Here is a 19,662-nt window from a genome sequence, read left to right as displayed (position 1 = left end):
GCAGTACACCAGGCCTCCCTGTCCATCACCAACTCTTGAAGCTTGTTCAAACTCATGTCCAAAAGCCCGTCTCACGCCATCCAACCATCTCATCCTCCATTGTCCCCTTTGCCTCCTGCCTTCAATCTTTCCCAGCATCACGGTCTTAACAAATGAGTCAGTTCTTTGCATCAGGTGGCCAAAGTATTGGAGTTTCAGCTTCAACATCAGTCCTTCCAATGAAATTCAGGACTGGTTTCCTTTAGGAACGACTGGTTTGATCTTGCAGTCCGAGGGACTCTGAAGAGTCTTCTCCAATTCAAAAGCATCAATTCTTCGGTGGTCAGCTTTCTTTATGGTCCAACTCTCACATCTATACATGACTACTGGAAAAATCATAGCTTTGACTAGATGGACATTTCTCAGAAAAGTAACGTCTCTGCTTTTTAATATGCTGTCTAGGTTTGTCATAGCTTTTCTTCCAAGGAGCAAGCATCTTTTAATTTCATGGCTGCAGTCACCATCTGCAGTGATTTTGGAGCCCCCCAAAATAAATTATGTCATAGTTTCCATTGTTTCCCCATTTATTTGCCGTGAAGTAATGGGATGCCATGATCTTAGTTTTTTGAATGTTGAGTTTTAAGTCAGATTTTTTGCTCTCTTCTTTCATTTTCATCAAGAGGCTCTTCAGTTCCTCTTCACTTTCTGCTATAAGGGTGGTGTCATCTGCATATCTGAGGTTGTTGATATTTTTCCCAACAATCTTGATTCCAGCTTGTGCTTCATCCAGCCCTGCATTTCACATGATGTACTCTGCATATAAGTTAAATAAGCAGGGTGACAATGTACAGCCTTGATGTATTCCTTTCCTGGTTTGGAATCAGTCCATTGTTCCATATCCAGTTCTAACTGTTGCTTCTTGACCTGCATACAGATTTCTCAGGAGGCAGGTAAGGTGGTCTGGTATTCCCATCTCTTGAAGAATCTTCCACAGTTTTTTGTGACCCACACAGTCAAAGGCTTTGGTGTATTCAATAAAGCAGAAGTCGATGTTTTTCTGGAACTCTCTTGCTTTTTAAATGATCCAACAGATGTTGACAATTTGATCTGTGGTTTCTCTGCCTTTTCTCGGTTCACATACTGTTGTAGCCTGCTTGGAGAATTTTGAACGATACTTTGCTAGCGTGTGAAAGTGAAAGTTGCTCAGCTGTGTCCAACTCTTTGCGACCCCATGGACTGTACAGTCCATGGAATTCTCCAGGCCAGAATACTGGTGTGGGTAGCCTTTCCTTTCTCCAAGGGATTTTCCCAACCCAGGGATTGAACTCAGGTCTCCTGCACTGCAGGCGGATTCTTTACCAGCTGAGCCACAAGGGAAGCCCATTGCTAGCATGTGAGATGAATGCAATTGTGTGGTAGTTTGAACATTCTTTGGGAATGCCTTTTTTGGGATTGGAATGAAAACTGATCTTTTCCAGCCCTGTAGCCACTGTTGAGTTTTCCAAATTTGCTGGAATATTGAGTGCAGCACTTTAGCAGCAGCATCTTTTAGAATTTGAAATAGCTCAGCTTGAATTCCATCACCTCCACTAGTTTTGTTAGTAGTGATGCTTCCTAAGACCCACTTGACTTCGCATAACAGGATGTCTGGCTCTAGGTGAGTGATCACACCATTGTGGTTATCTGGGTTATTAAGATCTTTTTTGTACAGTTTTTCTGTGTATTCTTGCCACCTTTTCTTAATATCTTCTGCTTCTGTTAGGTCCATACCATTTCTGTCCTTTATTGTGCCTATCTTTTCATGAATTATCCCCTTGGTATCTCTAATTTTCTTGAAGAGATCTGTAGTCTTTCCCGTTCTATTGTTTTCCTCTGTTCCTTTGCACTGATCACTGAGGAAGTCTTCTTATCTCTCCTTGCTATTCTTTGGAACCCTGCATTCAGAGGCATTTATCTTTCCTTTTCTCCTTTGCCTTTCACTGTTCTTCTTCTCACAGCTGTTTGTAAGGCCTCCTCAGACAACCATTTTGCCTTTTTGAATTTCTTTTTCTTGGGTGGGGTTGGTCTTGATGACTTCCTCCTGTATAATGTCACAACCTATGTCTATAGTTCTTCAGGCACTCTATCTATTAGATCTAATCCCTTGAATCTATTTGTCACTTTCACTGTGTAATCATAAGAGATTTGATTTAGGTTGTACCTGAATGGTCTAGTGGCTTTCCTTACTTTCTTCAATTTAAATCTGAATTTTGCAATAAAGAGTTCATGATCTGAACCATAGTCAGCTCCTGGTCTTGTTTTTGCTGACTGTGTAGAGCTTCTCCGTCTTTGGCTGCAAAGAATATAATCAGTCTGATTTCTATGTTGACCATCTGGTGATGTCCATGTGTAGAGTCTTCTCTTGTGTTGTTGGAGCAGTGTGTTTGCTATGACTAGTGCATTCTCTTTGCAAAACTCTGTTGGCCTTTGTCCTGCTTCATTTTGTACTCCAAGGCCAAACTTGCCTATTACTCCAGGTATGTCTTGACTTCTTACTTTTGCATTCCAATCCCCTATGATGAAAAGGACTTTTTTTTTTTTTTTTTAAATGTTATTTCTAGAAGGTCTTGTAGGTCCTCATAGAGCCATTCAACTTTAGCTTCTTTAGTATTACTGATTGGGGCATAGACTTGGATTACTGTGATATTGGATGGTTTGCCTTGGAAACGAACAGAGATCATTCTGTCATTTTTGACATTGCACCCAAGTACTGCATTTCCAACTCTTTTGTTGACTGTGAGGCCTACTCCATTTCTTCTAAGGGATTCTTGCCCACAGTAGTAGATATAATGGTCATCTGAGTTAAAGTCACCCATTCCTGTCCATTTTAGTTCACTGATTCCTAAAGTGTCGATGTTCACTCTTGCCATTTCCTGTTTGACCATTTCTAATTTACCTTGATTCATGGACCTAACATTCCAGGTTCCTATGCAATATTGTTCTTTAGAGCATCGGACTTTAATTCCATCACCAGTCACAACCACAACTGGGCATTGTTTTCACTTTGGCTTCATTCTTTCTGAAGTTATTTCTCCATTCTTCTCCAGTAGCATACTACTGACTGGGGAGTTCATCCTTCAGTGTCATATCCTTTTGCCTTTTCATACTCTTCATGTGTTTCTCAAGGCAAGAATACTGAAGTGATTTGCCATTCCCTTTTCCAGTGGACCACGTTTTGTCAGAACTCTCTACCATGACCTGTCCACCTTGGGTGGCCCTGCATGGCATGATTCATAGTTTCATTGAGTTAGACAAGACTGTGGTCCATGTGGTCAGTTTGGTTAGTTTTCTGTGATTGTGGTTTTCACTCTATCTGTCCTCTAGGCTAAGAACCTCCCAAATATTTAAGTTCTTGCTCCTTCTTGTTCAATGATCCTATCTTTAAGTCATTCTTCTCTTCTTGCATTTTATTATAAGCAATTAGAAGGAGCCAGTTTGCTCCATCAGTACTATAAAAGTGTGACCAACAAACACGTTGTTGGTTTTCAGTCACCAAGTCTTGTCCACTCTATGCTATATGTCCAGCTTCACTTGTAAACCATTTAAACAGTTCTGCCTTCCACAAAACACTGCACCTTGAACACAGTTAAGCCAAGTTCTTTACCATTTATAACAAGTATCACCTTTTCTCCATTGTTCAATAAACTTATCCTCATTTCCTTCCAAGACCTTTTCAATATGGTGTTTATCACTCATACATCTGGCAATATTTTGTACATGAATGTGAAAAATGCTCTAAGAAGTGAAAGTTTTCTCTACAACTCTCCCCTCCATTCTGAGCTGTTACCAGAGTTACTTTTAAAAGCCCCATCACAAGTGCTATAGATGGACCATGTGTACCTCCCCCAAATTCATATGTGGAAGCCCTAGCCCCCAGTGTGACAGTATCAGGAGTTTCAACCTTTGGGAGCTGATGAGGTCAGAGTTCTCCTGACTGGGATTAGTGCCCTTATGTAGGAGACCCCACATAGCTGCCTTCCCCCTGCCGTGTGAGGACGCACTGAAACTGCCTTCTACAAGGAAGCAGACTCTCCCTAGATACTGAGTCTGCCGGCTTGTCGACCTCGGGCTACGCAAGCTCCAGGACTGTCAGAAGCAGATGTCTATTGTTGATGTTCTCAAGCTGGGAAGGGCCGGCTTGCGCTTTGCTTGGAGTGTTGCATGGTCAGAAGAAGGTTTGCTGTGGACTGCTGGGTGCCCGCATCTGGAGGCTTCATGACCTGGGAGTGGAGTTCAAGGTGTTAACAAGGCTGGGGCTGGCCTGAGGACCGAGTGAGCGAGCATGGGAAGCCGGCAGGCCACGTTCACTGTCCAGCTCTGCCTGGCAATGTTGTGAACCTCTATGACATTGAAAGAGCTTCCCTGGTGACTCAGATAGTAAAGAGTCTGCCTGCAATGCAGGAGGCCAGGGTTTGATCCCTGGGTCAGGAAGATCCCCTGGAGAAGGAAATGGCTACCCACTCCAGTATTCTTGCCTGGGGAATGCCACGAACAGAAGAGCCTGGTGAGCCCCAGTCTGTAGGGTCGCAGACGTGGACACAACTGAGCGACTAACACTTCACTTCACTTTCTGTAACATTCGGTTTGCTCATCTGTAGCCCGAGCACCTTTAAGGACTAGTGAGTTGCACCCAGCTTCCCAGAGAAGTCAATGTGAAGTGCAGGCGGAGTCTTACTATGTGGCAGTTGTTTGTGGGGTCTTTTCAGCAGGTGAAGTGTCAGGTCCCCTAAGGCACTGTGTAGCCTGCTGAGCACTCCAGGTTTCATGTACAGTTTACACAGGACCCAGTTTTCAAGGACTGTGAGTGCCAGGAGGGATCGTTGGGCTCTGGATGGCCATCCTGTTTTCCTGGAATAAGGTAGCTATTATGAATCATGAAGGGGAGGTGCCCTATAAACAGATTTATTTCAGAAAGACAGCCCTACGATCTGAACCCTCTCATTAGCGCTTCAGAGCAGAGGCAGAAAAGCCACAAAAAGAAGATACTAGCTTTGCATAGCCAAGAAATTATCAATGCTTCTGCCCAGAGTGCATGAGATTTGGGTAATAATGGAAGGTGTGGAGGTGGCTCAGTGGTAAAGAATCTACCTGCCAATGCAGGAGACACAGAAGATGCAGGTTTGATCACTGGGTGGGGAAGATCTGCAGGAGGAGGAAATGGCAACCCACAAGTATTCTTGCCTGAAAAATCCCATGGACAGAGGAGCCTCGTGAGCTACAGTCCACAGGGTCACAAAGAGTAGGACATGACTGAGTGACTGAGCAGGCACACAGGCAGGGAAGGACTGGACCAGTTTTCAGAAGGAGACCTGAACTGGGCTGAGAGGGGTTGTTATTTAGTTGCTAAGTCGTGTCCAACTCTTTGAGACCCCATGGACTGTAACCCACCAGCCTCCTCTGTCCATGGGATTTCCCAGGCAAGAATACTGAAGGGACTGCCATTTCTCCAGAGGCTCTTCCCAACCCAGGTAACAAACCTGCATCTTTTGTGTCTCCTGCATTGGTAGGCAGATTCTTTACCATTGAGCTTGGCAAAGGCTAAGGAAATGTTACTTATTGGAGAGATCCTGAGAGTGTGGTCTGGGATGGAGGGATAACCTGTCACAGCTGAAAGAATCTGTCTACAGTGCTCCCTAAATATTCCCATTCCATCATTCTGCACTCATTGTTTCTGTGATCTGAACACTATCACACCTGTTATACCCTCAAATTTGATATCCAGGGGTAAGGTGATGCTCTCTCTTCCTGGTGGTTCTTCCTGTTCAGGAATGGTTTGTCAGGGTATTTCTGCCTTATAGAAAGGATTGGGGAGTGAATAGGGTTGGGTTAGGGGTGGGGAGAGAAAAAAGAACTTGAAGACATGAGTGATTGGCTAGGCTCACGTGATTTTTTGTATACATCAGGTATCTTGACTTTTGGATATTATCCAATCTGCCACCATTAAGCCAAAGCACATGTTTATTTTTGACATTTTTGAGAAATGCAACCAACTTAAGACAGGAAAGAATCTGCTTGCAATGCAGGAGACCTAGGTTTGATCCCTTGGTCAGGAAGCTCCCCTGGAGAAGGGCATGGCAATCCACTCCAGTACTTTTGCCTGGAGAATTCCACAGACAGAGGAACCTGGTGGGCTATAGTCCATGGGTCTCACAGAGTGGGACATGACTGAGTGACTAACACTTTCACTTTTAAGAACAAATAATTTCTAGAAGACCTTGCTTTAAATATGCTTATCCTTTTTTTGTTAATACTTTCTGTGGACTAAGTGGGCTCCAAGGGCTAGTAACATGTTTCCCATTTAACATCTATTCTTGATAATCATAAATTCTATAGCACAGTAACAGAAGTCTATTTTCAAACAAACTAGGAAAATTATTTTTCCTCTTAGAGTGAATCACTCTTCACTCTAATTGGCTCCAAACTGATTTTTAAAAATGTAAATAAAACACAGCATATACCCCCATAGAAATAACAGACTCATGATTTAAAATGTTGAAAAGTAGAACCATAGTTTTCTGGTCTTTTTACAGCTGATTTGTAAAATTCATGTGGTTTCTTCATTGCAACAACCTTACTGAGGTCCATCCAAGTGACGCTTGTTTTCTTTTCAAAAATTCTACTTATGGTTATGAAGTCCTATTGATTGTATTCACCATGTAATATAAGACTTCCTTCTCTGCATAATTTTGTTAAAAACATTGAGTTTGGGGTCTAGACATATCATTTAGAATTTGCTCAGTAATGAACCAACACAAGTTTACTGACTTGAAAAATAAAAAATAATTAAAAAGTTTGTTCCAAGTTCTGTGGTTAAGCGTTTTGTTTTGTTTTGCTTTTTTCAAATTGATTTTTATTGGAGTGTAGTTGATTTGCAATGTTCTGTTAGCTTCTGCTGTGCAGCAAAGTGAATCAGTTATACAGATACCACTCGTTTTTAGATTCTGTCCCCATACAGGTCATTACAGAGTACTGAGTAGAGTTCCCTGTTATGTACAATAGGTTCTTATTAGTTATTTACTTTATATATAGTAGTGTGTATATGTCTGCCCCAATCTCCCAATTTATCCCTCCTCTGCTTCTTCCCGCCTTGGTACCTTGTTTGTTTTCTACATCTGTGACTCTAGTTCTGTTTTATAAACAGTTTCATTTGTACCATTTTTTTCTGATTCCATATACAATCCTAGGTGTGTGTTTTAGCATATTGGGCTCAATTAATTGGTCAGTTCCTATGCTAGTTTGGTTAGTTCCTATGTCTGGTTCACAAGTGAAGCTGTAGTCATCTGGTGCCCTGACTGAGGAAGCTGTTTGGTTTAAAATGACTTCATTTACTTTGGTAGTTTGTGCTGGCTGTTGGCTAAACCACATGTCCCTAGCAGTCTAGCCCCAGGTTTCTTCATGAGATGACAGTGTTCACAGAAAGCAGGCTCTAGTGAAAAAGTGTTTTGCATCTATGTTTGCATCATATGTTCTTATAGCCAACACAAGTCAGATGGCAAAGCCCATGTCATTTGTAGGGAACGTCACAGGGCAATCAATACAGAGAGGCAGCCACTGTTTAAATAAAACAACAACCATTATTTAAATAAGCATCTTTAAAAATTTCAGTTGACATGCCTCCATTAAACTTCTCTCTCAACTATATTTCTAGAGTCCTCTATGTGTTTTTAAGAACAGCAGGAAATGAATACATCTCTGGTGAGTTGTTTTTTTCCTCAACTTGTTTTACATTTTCCTATATAAGCTTTTTGATGGTCCTTAAAGTAAAAAGAGGAAGTGAAAATAAGTAAAATTCAGCTTCAGGGCAATATACATAAATGAGATAAAGGTGGCTTGTGAATATAGGCAGGTAATATGAGCTTAGAGTCATCCAAGGTGAGTGCAATGGCAAAAACACAGATACAACTATTCCCTTATCAGAATAGACTCTTAGAAGAAAGAGTGCTGCATTCTCTTGAGACATGATAACTTGTAGGCACAGAAATCTGAAGTGGAGTGGACAGTGTTTCACTGTAAGTCAGTCTGGAAATAAACACTTAGCATGCATTCAGCAGTGCTGACAGTTACCTAGTGTTGAAGGAGAACTTGTTGAAAAGATTTTTCTGGAGTTGCTTAAATAGTGTGGCCCAAGACAGCTTTTGGAAGGCCCTACTTGGTGCACAGACAAAATGTTGAATGTCTGGAGGATTGAATTGACTCAGGTTCTTTGAATAATTCTCCATACATTTCTCTCAGCTAGTTGATATATGCAGGTTGTATAGCACACTGTTCAAGGTTATATTTTCTGGCAAATGTTTCCACTGCTCTTTTGCACCTTAACCTAGTTCGCATGGTTCTTAATTCATTTCTTCTCAAGCTCACCAATATCCTAAATTATAGTTAGTTTTGATGTCTATGCTATAATAATCTTTGCCTTACTTGAATCTTTGGCCATCCTGAAGCTACTGTCCCTGGTCTCCTGGAAATTCTTGCCCATTAGCTTCTGTCATGGCCTCTCTGATGATTTCTTCTCTGTATTCCTGTATTCTCAAGAGTCTTCTCCAACACCACAGTTCAAAAGCATAAATTTTTTGACACTCAGCTTTTTCATGGTCCAACTCTTACATTCATACATGACTACTTGAAAAATCATAGCTTAGATTGGATGGACCTTTGTCAGCAAAGTGATGTCTCCTTTTGTGAGATACCAACACAGTTGAGTCTCCACAGAACTGACTTCTAGGAGCAGCAGCATGAATGTAATCAAAGTGGGAATAATTTCTGAAAGAAATTACATTTCACAGCTTCAGAGAATTCAATTAGGAGACAGAACTTTTGAATGTGATGTATGTGGTGAAACTTTCTATAAAAAGTGTAATCTCTCTAAACATCAGAGAACTCATACAGGAGAGAAACCATATGCATGTGATCTATGTGGGCAGCTCTTCTGCCATAAATCAGACCTTACTATTTGTCAAAGAATCCTCACAGGGGAAAAGCCCTATGAATGTAATGAATGTGAGGAATCCTTCTTCCAGAAATCAACCTTCACTGCTCATCAAAGGATTCACAATAGGGAGACACCTCATGAATGCAATGATTGTGGTAAAACCTTGCATGAGAAATCAGTACTCACTGCACATCAGAGAACTCACACAGGAGAGAGACCTTATGCATATAAAGAATGTGGGAAATGCTTTGATCACTGGCCTGCCCTCACAGTACATCAGAAAACTCAAACAAGAGACAGATCTTATAAATGTAATAAATGTGGGAAATCCTTCTATGTGAAGCCAAAATTCACTGTACCTCTGAGACTTCACACAAGTGAGAAACCATATGAATGTAAAGAATGGTGGTAAAACTTTCTACCAGAAGTCAAAACTCATTGTATACCAGAGAGCTCACACAGGTGAGAAATCTTATAAATGTAATGAATGTCAGAAAACCTTTTGTGGAAAGTCAACCCTCAGTAGACATCAGAGAGCACACACAGGAATGAAGCCCTATGGATATAAAGAATGTTGGAAAACTTTCTTCTAGAAGTTAGCCCTCACTGCATATCAGAGAACTCACACAGGAGAGAAGCCCTATTAATGTAATGAATGTGGAAAAACCTTTTGCCAGATCACACCTCAGCAAACATCAGCTAACTCACACAGGGGAGAAATCGTGTATATCAGACACTGGCTGTGTGTACACCAAACTCACTTTCTTTTTCTTTTGAGAGCACAGTTAACCTGCATTTCTCTGCCTTCCTTTTCTGTGAGTGGGACCATAAAACTGAACTCTGGCAAGGAGAATTAGAACACAAATGATAAATAGTAATTCCAGGCCAGCTCCCCTGCACCGCCACCCAGATTTCATGCATTCCTGCTAACTTTTTATGCCCTGTAGTTCTGAAGTACAAATTCCACCCCTACCCTTCCCCTTACCTCCAGTTTGCCTTGGGGGCATTGGGTGGAGATGGCACCCATGGCTTAAGACAGGAAGGATTAATTATGGAGAGCAGAGATTTTCCCAACTCCACACACACACACACACACACACACACACACACACACACACACACACACACACACACACACACACAAAGTTCATTTGTACTTTACCTGAGTGAGAAATATTCACTGTTATAAATATCCCATGTGTAATCTATTTACAACATTACCAGTCCACTGTGGCCAGTTCATTTTATGAATTTGAGACAGACTTCTGTGAGAAGTTACCGATCTTTGTGCAGCTGATTCACACAGGATAGAACCTGTATTGTCATCTTTCATTCCCAGTCAATTGATGGAAAAACCAAATCATATGAAGAGACAAGAACGCAAGAAATATAGAAATGCCTTTATCAGGCAGGTCAAGCTCATTAAACACTGAGAATAAAGTAAAAATTTATAAATATCTTTGATGTGTCAAAGTTTTAAATGAAACTTACAGCTTTATGTATATCAGAATTTCTAATGAAAAGAAAACTATCAGCTTAGGTAATGTGGATGAAAGTTTTCAGACAGAAATATTAAATAATGTATTGAAAAAAATACTCCTGGTGCCAGCACAGTGACACTTCTGCATTTTCATATTCAGAGCAGTTGCAAGGCTTCGGAGGAGGGGAGAAATAGACTCTTCCTCTTTGACGGGAATGGGGCAAGGGCACATTGCAGAAGAGTGTGCAGGATGGGACATGTTAATGTGGCCATCTTTGAAAGATAATAGTATGACACTGACACTGTTCACTTCATGGCCAGAGTTCACATAGCTTTTGCATACAAAAAAATACTCACACTGAGTCTCCTGCAAATCTCATTTTTAAAAAGCCGTTGGCTCGAAAATCCAGGATCTTGCCATCTATTGGGCTTGCCAAAAGGTTTGTTTGGTTTTTTCCAGATGATGGCTCTAGTAGCATTTAGTTGTCTTTAACTTCATTTGAAACAACTGTTAGACTGTATTGTGACAGCTGTCATATCAGTATACCTTTTTAAAAAACATCAAAATTGGTGAACTTTTTTGTAGACATTTTAATTTTGAAGAAGGAAGAAAATATTACATTTTGGTATATTATGTTTCATTATTTCAAGAAAGGTAAAAATGCAACTGAAATGCAAAAGATTTGTACAGTGTATGGAGAAGGTGCTGTGACTGAATGCCAGAAGTGGTTTGCAAAGTTTCAGGCTGGAGAATTCTCGCTGGGCAATCAATGCTTCATGGTCAGATACACCAGTTGAAGCTGACAATGATCGAGATGTTCACTGAGAACAGTCAGCATTATACCATGTAGAAGATAGTTGACATACTCAAAAATATCCAAGTCAAGTGTTGAAAATCATTTGCACCAGCATGGTTATGTTCATCACTTGATGTTTGGGTTCCACATAAGTTAAGAGGAAAAAAAACCTTCTTGACCATATTTCTGTATGTGATTCTCTGCTTGTAACAAAAACATTCTGGTTTTAAAACAAATTGTGACAGAAGATGAAAAGTGGATACTGTACAATAATGAGTGAAAATTTTGTGGGGCAAGTGAAATGAACCACCACCAACCACACCAAAGGCTGGCCTTCATCCAAAGAAGGTGATATTGTGTGTACGATGATGTTGAAAGGAAGTCCTCTGTTATGAGCTCATTCCTGAAAACCAAACACTTAATTCCAAAAAGTACACTCCCAATTAGACCAAACTGAAGGTAGCACTCAACAAAAAAGCATCCAGAATTAGTCAGCAGAAAAAGCATAATCTTCCATCAGGATAATGCAAGATCTCTTGTTTCTTTGATGACCAGACAAAAACTGTTAAGGCTTGGCTGGGAAGTTCAGATTAATCCGCTATATTCACCAGACATTGCACCTTTGCATGTTTGTTTGTTTTGGTCTTTACAAACATCTCTTAATGGAAAAAATTTCAATTCCTTGAAAGACAGTAAAAGGTACCTGAAACAGTTCTTTGCTTAAAAAGATGAAAAGTTTTGGGAATATGGAATTATGAAGTTGCCTGAAAAATGGCAGAAAATGAAAAATATCCCTTTTATTTTAACTTAAAAAAGCAAAATAACTTTTTGGCCAACCAAATATATCAGGTCGAGGTACACACAGGCTCTTTGGATGCAGTTCTGTGTTCATGGTTTCTCTTATTCTGAAGATGGGTGACCTGAATTGTGCAGTTATCTGCCTTGCAAGCACTCAACAGACAGTGGTAGCACAGAGATGGGATACCAAGAGCCAGTCCATTCAAAGGGGTGGCAGATTGGGGGACATTTAGCTATCACTGGCTAATTCTAGCTGGACATACCATTAGTACCTTGATTAGGGTGCAGTGGTTCAGGGAATGATTTCCAAGACTCTTCACTGAGTCATCTTTCATTTTCCATGAAACAAAGCCTGATTTTGTACCTAGTTGCTTCAGTCCTACTTCCTACTTATAGGGCTCTTTTATTTTTAATTATTTTTATTTTTTTTTGCCACACTACACAGCTTGCAGGACCTTAGTTCCCTGACCAGGGATGACATTGAAAGGAAGTCCTCTGACCAGCCCTGAACCCAGGGCTCTAGCAATTATAGCACCAAGTCCTGACCACTGGACTTCAAGGGAATTCCCAGAAGGGTCTTTTCATTTGAACAATTTTTAAACCGTTTATTTCAAATTAATTGAAATCCTTTTTTTTTAAAAAAAGCTTTCTGGATTCATGATACATCAAATTGTGATCCACTCCATTAGATGAAAGCCACACTTGCATTTCTTTCCTTTACCTTAAACTGAGAGTGTTGTGGGGATGGTGTCCCTAAGGTTTGTTGAAGACTATTTGCCATCTGTCTGTGAGGGTTCACAAGGCATACTCTTAAGAGTCTCAAGAAAGGATCTTACAGCAACACCCTTGATCTGAGATTTATTCTGAGGCTACCTTGTATGGATAATGTCTTGAAATTATCTTTGACCTGAAGTTCATTTCATATTTATGAGAATCTTTCCCTGACTGGAGAATCCAGACAGGAGGAACAGTTTCATTTTAAAACCTAACCTAAGTCCTGGCTCCTTTGCTTTCTGTCTAGATAATTCTTCAAAACTGAAGCTTTTCTCTTTTTGAGCTCATCTCACCTCGTACTTGAGGCATGTGCCTGACAGCTGTGAAGGTTTTGGCCTCAGCTAGAAGCCTGCCCTTGGCTGCTCCGTCTTTCCACGCTGGGGCTACACTTCTCCTTTCTCTGCTGACACCATGCTTGGCTTTCCCAGAAAAGGACCTGGAGGGATATCATGAGCCTTGCAGAGGGATGGTTCTTTCTTTGGGAGATATCCAGGTGTCTGCGAGCAGGGAATGGGGAATTGGGGCAGGGATGACTAATTTTGCTGTTGGTAGAGTATCAATTCAGTTCAGTTCAGACACTCAGTCATCTCCAACTCTTTGAGACCCCATGAATCGCAGCACGCCAGGCCTCCCTGTCCATCACCAACTCCCAGAGTTTACTCAAACTCATGCCATCGAGTCGGTGATGCCATCCAGCCATCTCATCCTCTGTCATCCCCTTCTCCTCCTGCCCCCAATCCCTCCCAGCATCAGGGTTGGTAGAGTATAGTAGATAATATATAATGGCATACTGGACATACAGCAAGTCCAACCTGAGATAGGATACCTTTGCTCATTAAATAAGCTTGAAATGTAAAAGCTCTTTTCTAGATATGGAAGGCTGCACAATGCCCCTGAAGATATCAGATCTCAATTCTTGGTACCTGTGTATGTTACCTTATATGGAAAGAGTTGTACAGATTAAATTAAGGATTTTGCAATGAAATTATCTTGGATTGTCCAGGGGGAGCTTTAAATGCAATCACAAGTGTTCTTGTAAAAGAGAGGAAGATTTGACACTTAGAGAAGAGACTTCTGAGACCACCCAGGGGTGGATTATAGATCGATGTGCAAGAATGCCAGCAGCCAGCAGAGGCTGGAAGGTGTACATTCTCCCCTAAAGTCTCTGAGTTGGGCCTTGCCGACGCTTTGGTTTCAGACCTGTGACACTGATCTTAAACTTTTTTCTCCCAGATGTAAGGGAATACATTTCTTTTTGTTAAAACTCTTATGTTTGCAGTAATTTCTTACAATAGCAATAGGAAACCAGAATCCCTTGCAGTTAAAATCCTGTATCTGATTCAGGTTCCTTCGAGCAGATGTATCCAACATTAAGTTACAGCTCTTCTGAAAAACGGGACAGGAGGACTTCTGACTCTCCTGGTGGTGATATTAACTCTGCTGATGACTGCGTTGGGATTGCTAGCTTTGGGAGCTGTCCACTCCTTAATTTTGAGTGGGGGTTAAGCAGGTATCAATTTATTTCTGGCTGGAGTCCCTATATTTATCTTTGACTAGATCAGAGTAGGGGTTGTGTTGTCTTGGTTGGTTTTCCTGTTGTCTTTCATCTTGTATTCTGAAACACAGGTGAGACAAAGCTTGTGTAAAGAGTATATTTGGGAAGTGACGACAAAAAGCAAGAATGAGGGAGTGGGGAAAATGACACAGGGGAGGATGAAAAGCCCATAAAGTGTGTGCTACTGAGCTGGTGACCACTGTGAAGAAGCTGAAATCCATCCTGTTGGGTACTCAGGGTCATGTGCCTCTCAACTGACTCTCTAGGCATGGAAAGCGGACACCTTTTATTGTGACTTAACAACTGGCCATCACCTCTCTGATCCTGCTGTGATTCTATTATTTTGCATGAGGTTGGTGACACTGGACACAGATCAAGAGAGAGAATCCAGAAAGAGTTTTACAGTTTAGTTACAATTTCCTGGGAAGAAATGGCACGTCATGCAGGGCCACTCAGAGATAGAGCAGAGACTGAACCGTGTACCAGTGCCTGTGCTGTGGATTCAGCAAGAAGGGAAGGGACAGGCATGGCAAACAGGCTTAGGATTGGCTAATGTGAATATTTTCAGTACACTCTGGGGCACTGAGGCTGTCCCTGACTGTTCTGTTGCCTGGCTCTGGGATGATCAGGGCAGTTGTACAGTAGTGAAGTGTGAGGGTGCAACTCAGAAGGTGCCTGGGAGTATGGCCTTAATGGACTGTTTCAGAGGGTAAACTCATCTAGCTAGGGTCACAAAATTGAGTCAAGACTGAGCTCAATTATTTGGGGTATTTGAGTGGCCTAAATAAATGATGAGACTTTTGGAGTGTAGAACATACCTTGCACCAAACAGCAAAAGTCTCAGTTTCGTGGTTCCGTGTGGCAGGTCTGGCCACTATGTTGCTGGGGAGTATAGATTGATAGTGAAGTCAGTGCAAAGACTCGTCATAATTGTGTGTTACCAGTTGAAAGTGGCGGTCATGGTGCTTATGGTAGGAGAGTCCAGGTGGGAGTTTGTGGTGGAAAGGTGGAGCAGGGAGTAGGAGAGGCACTGAGGAGTGTGCTGTGCTTTCCACAGCAGGTTGAGGGATTGACTGACAGATGGCAGTTGTCTCCTGGGAAAGGCAATAGTCTCCATTAATTCCTAGAATCGTACAGACAGTAGTGAACTTCTCTGGTTGCTCAGAGGTAAAGAATCTGCCCCCCAGTGCAGGGAACACGGGTTCAGTCCCTGATTCAAGAAGATCCCACATGTCATGGAGCAACTAAGCCTGTGCTCCACAACTCCTGAGCCTGTGCTCTAGAGCCTGGGAGCTGCAGCTGCTGAAGCCCTCGTGCCCGAGAGCCCATGCTCCACCACGAGAGAAGCCACTGCAATGAGCAGCTCATGCAGCACAACTAGAAAGTAGTTCCCACTCATTGCTACTAGAGAAAAAAATCATGTAGCAATGAAGACCCAGCAGAGCCAAATAAATAAAATAATTTTTAAAAAGTAATGGCATGTGGACCTGCATTCACCATGTTGGTTTAAACAGTGGCTTCCTTGGAAGGTCTGGGACTCTGGTTTGCAAACCAATAAAAGCACCCAGACTAATAGTAAGGAGACCAACATTCAACAGAGTGGTGTACAACCCACTTGACTGACTTTTGTCATTTGACATTGATTATCCTCCAGCATGTATCACTAACAAGTAGAGGTTTTCTGGTTTTATCCTTATGTGATATGGTTTTGATTTTATTGTAATCTCCAAATGTGAATTTCACTTACTAAGTGGAGTTTTCTATTTATCTATTTGGTAGTCCACACTGCCTGTGAGAATGGTCCTAGAGTACGTGGAGATGTCAGTCAATTTTTAGTTGAGCATGTGGTCTCATTTCCTGCTACACAATAGAGAAGACCAAATACTGAGACAACAGTCTTTTGCAGAAAGAAAAAGGCTTTATTGTAGAGTGCCCAAGTAAGGAGATAGGAGGCAAACTGGTGTGTTTATCTTGGAAGGAGGGAGAAAGATGGGCAGGGAGCTCAGAAATGATTGGTGGAAAGTAAGTTTAACTTTCAATGGAAATATTGAGTTCTCTGCTGTTCTGCTCTTCTGCCTCTTCATGTGCCATATGTGCAAATTTGTTGTATTTTGTATATAACTGGAGGTGGATTTTTGGCCTGTGCAATCTAAAGTTCACTGTCAGTCACTCTAGTCCCTCAATGCATCTGTGCATTAGCAAGTTGTTTCCTATCTGCAGTTTCCCTGGTGTTCTTTTTTCTCAATATTTATTTATTTGGCTGCACTGGGTCTTTGTTGTAGCATGCAGATTCTTTAGTTGTGGAATGTGTACTCTCAGTTGTGGTACGTGGCATCTAGTTACCTGACCAGGAATCAAAGCTGACCCCTTGCATTGGGAATGTGAGTTTTAACCACTGGACCACCAGGAAAGTCCCTCTCTGGTGTTCTTGGTGTATCAATTTGTTTCTACTATATGGACCTTGTAAGTTACAGGGTACAGTTTCACAAGGGGACTTGAATGAAGAAATTAAGACCTGGGATAAGACAGAGACCCATATAGGGGGTCCATTTGCTGGAGTGGAATTTGAAAAATTGTCTGAGGAGGCCATTATGTCTCTCCATTAAACTAGCAATCAAAAGCCTATTAGGAAGCTAAAAGTGCTAGTGAAGTCCTTTTAAAAAAGTCTAGCAGAGTGTATTCTGAGAAGTGAACTACGTGACTTGGTTAATATCACTAATGACTGCAACTCCAGACGGGATGAGAGTAGGGATACATCTGGATATGGATTCACCTTCCCTGCACACAGTACTTTGGCCGAAATTGCCTTCTACAAACTTAAGAATTCCTATCCAGCACCACGGTGGTGCTGTATTCTTCCACACAGCATTACTTCTGATCAAAAAGCTCCCTTAACAAAAAAAGTTCTGCAGAAGGCCAAGCTCTGATGGAATCCACTGGTCTTACCATGCCCCCACCATCCCAAAGCAGCTGGCTTGACAGAATGGTGGAATGGTCTTTTGGAGACTCAGTTACAATGCCAGATAATTGGAAGTACCTTGCAGAGCTGGGACGGGGTTCTCCAGAAGGTTGTGTATATTCTGAATCAGTGTCTGATTTATGGTGCTGTCTCCTGTGGCCAGCATTCAAAGGTCCAAAAATCACGGGGTGAAATGGGAGTGGTAACACTCAGTGTTGTCCCTAGTGATCTGCTGGAGACTTTTGCTTCTTGTTCCTACAACCATATATTCCACTGGCCTAGAGGTCTTAGTGCCAGAGGGAGGAATGCTTACATTGGAAGATATAATGATGATTCCATTGAACTGGAAGTTAAAGACTGCTGCTCAGCCACTTTGGCCTTCTTATGCCTGTGAATCAACAGGCAAAGAAGGAAGTTACTGTGCTGGCTGGTGTGATTGACCCTGACTACTTTGAGGAAACTGGACTACTTCCCTACAGTGGAAGTAAGGGAAGCAAGGCTGTCAGGCAGGAGACACCTTAGAGCTTCTTTCAGTACTACCATGTCCTGTGATTAATGCCAGTGAAAAACTTTAACAACCCAACCCAGCAAGAGTACTAACACCCCAGATCTTTCAGGAATAAAGGTTTGGGTCACTCCACCAGGTAAAAGTGCACAAACAACCGAGTTGCTTGATGAAGGCAAAGGGATACAGAATGTGTGGTGGAAGGTGAGGGAAGTTATAAATACCAGCTATGATTCCATGGCCAGTTTGTTTTTGTTGTTCAGTCACTATGTTGTATCCAACTCTTTGCGACCCCATGGACTGCAGCACACCAGCCTCCCTTGTCCTTCATTATCTTCTCGAGTTTGCTCAAATTCATGTCCATTGAGTCAGTGATGCTATCTAACCATGTCATCCTCTGTTGCCCCCTTCTCCTTTTGCCTTAATCTTGCCCTGGTAACAAGGCAAAGACTGGTAACAAATCCGTTAACAAACAAGTTGGTAACAAATCCGTCTCCAATGCAGGAGACCCTGGTTCAATTCCTGGGTCAGGAAGATCTGCTGGAGAAGGGATAGGCTACCCACTCCAGTATTCTTGGGCTTCCCTTGTGGCTCAGCTGGTAAAGAATCCACCTGCAGTGTGGGAGACCTGGGTTTGATCACTGGGTTGGGAAGATCCCCTGGAGAAGGGAAAGGCTACCCACTCCAGTATTCTGGCCTAGAGAATTGCATGGACTGTATAGTCCATGGGGTCGCAAAGAGTCAGACATGATTGACCAACTTTCACTTTCTTCCAGTGAGTCAGCTCTTGGCATCAGGAGCATCAATTTTTTGGCACTCAGCCTTCTTTATGGTCCAACTCTCACATCCATACCTAACTCTGGAAAAACCATAGCTTTGACTATATGGACCTTTGAGTTGCAAAGAATTGATGCTTTCAAATTGTGGTGCTGGAGAAGACGCTTGAAAATCCCCTGGACAGCAAGGAGGTAAAAACCAGTCAATCTGAAAGGAAATCAACCCTGAATATTCATTGGAAGGACTGATGCTGAACCTGAAGCTCCAATACTTTGGCCACCTGATGCTGGAAGTAGAAGGGGGTGACAGAGGACGAGACAGTGGATGTCATCATGAACTCAATGGACATGAGTTTGAGCAAATTCTGGGAGATAGTGAAGGACAGAGAAGCCTAGGGTGCTGCAGTCCATTGTGTTGCAGAGTTGGAAGTGAATGAACAACAGCCTTCTTTAGGTCCAACTCTCACATCCATACACGACTACAGGAAAAACATAGCTTTGACCATACGGACCTTTGTCAGCAGTGATGTCTGCTTTTTAATTCTCTGTATAGGTTTGTCATAACTTCCCTCCAAGGAGCAAACATCTTTTAATATCATGGCTGCAGTTACCATCTGCAGTGATTTTGGAGCCTTGGAAAATAAACCCTGTCACTGCTTTGACTTTTCCCCCTTCTATTTGCCATGAAGTTATGGGACCGAATGTTATGATCTTAGTATGGTTTTTTTTTTTCAATGTTTTAAGCCAACTTTTTCACTCTCCTCTTTCACTCTTATCAAGAGGCTCTTTAGTTCCTCTTTACTTTCTTCCATTAGAAAGTTACAGAAATGGATATAAATGGATATAAATCCATTTCTATAACTGGTGATGTATACAGAAATGAGAATTGTTGAGGTTGTCTATCTCCCTATGTTCACTGTCCTACCTGAATGGGGAAGCCTTTCAAGAGAAGGAATCTCCTTGTACCGATGAATTCACTGTCTTTTGACTCAAGAGCACAGACTTTTGACTCTCATCATTGCCCTTGAGTTGATGCATTCCTGTGGATTTGAAACATGCCATAAGCACACAACA

The sequence above is a fragment of the Cervus canadensis genome, chromosome 8 (assembly GCF_019320065.1).
Source record: "Cervus canadensis isolate Bull #8, Minnesota chromosome 8, ASM1932006v1, whole genome shotgun sequence".
Lineage (NCBI taxonomy): Eukaryota > Metazoa > Chordata > Mammalia > Artiodactyla > Cervidae > Cervus > Cervus canadensis.
Note: the sequence above shows the minus strand (reverse complement) of the source record.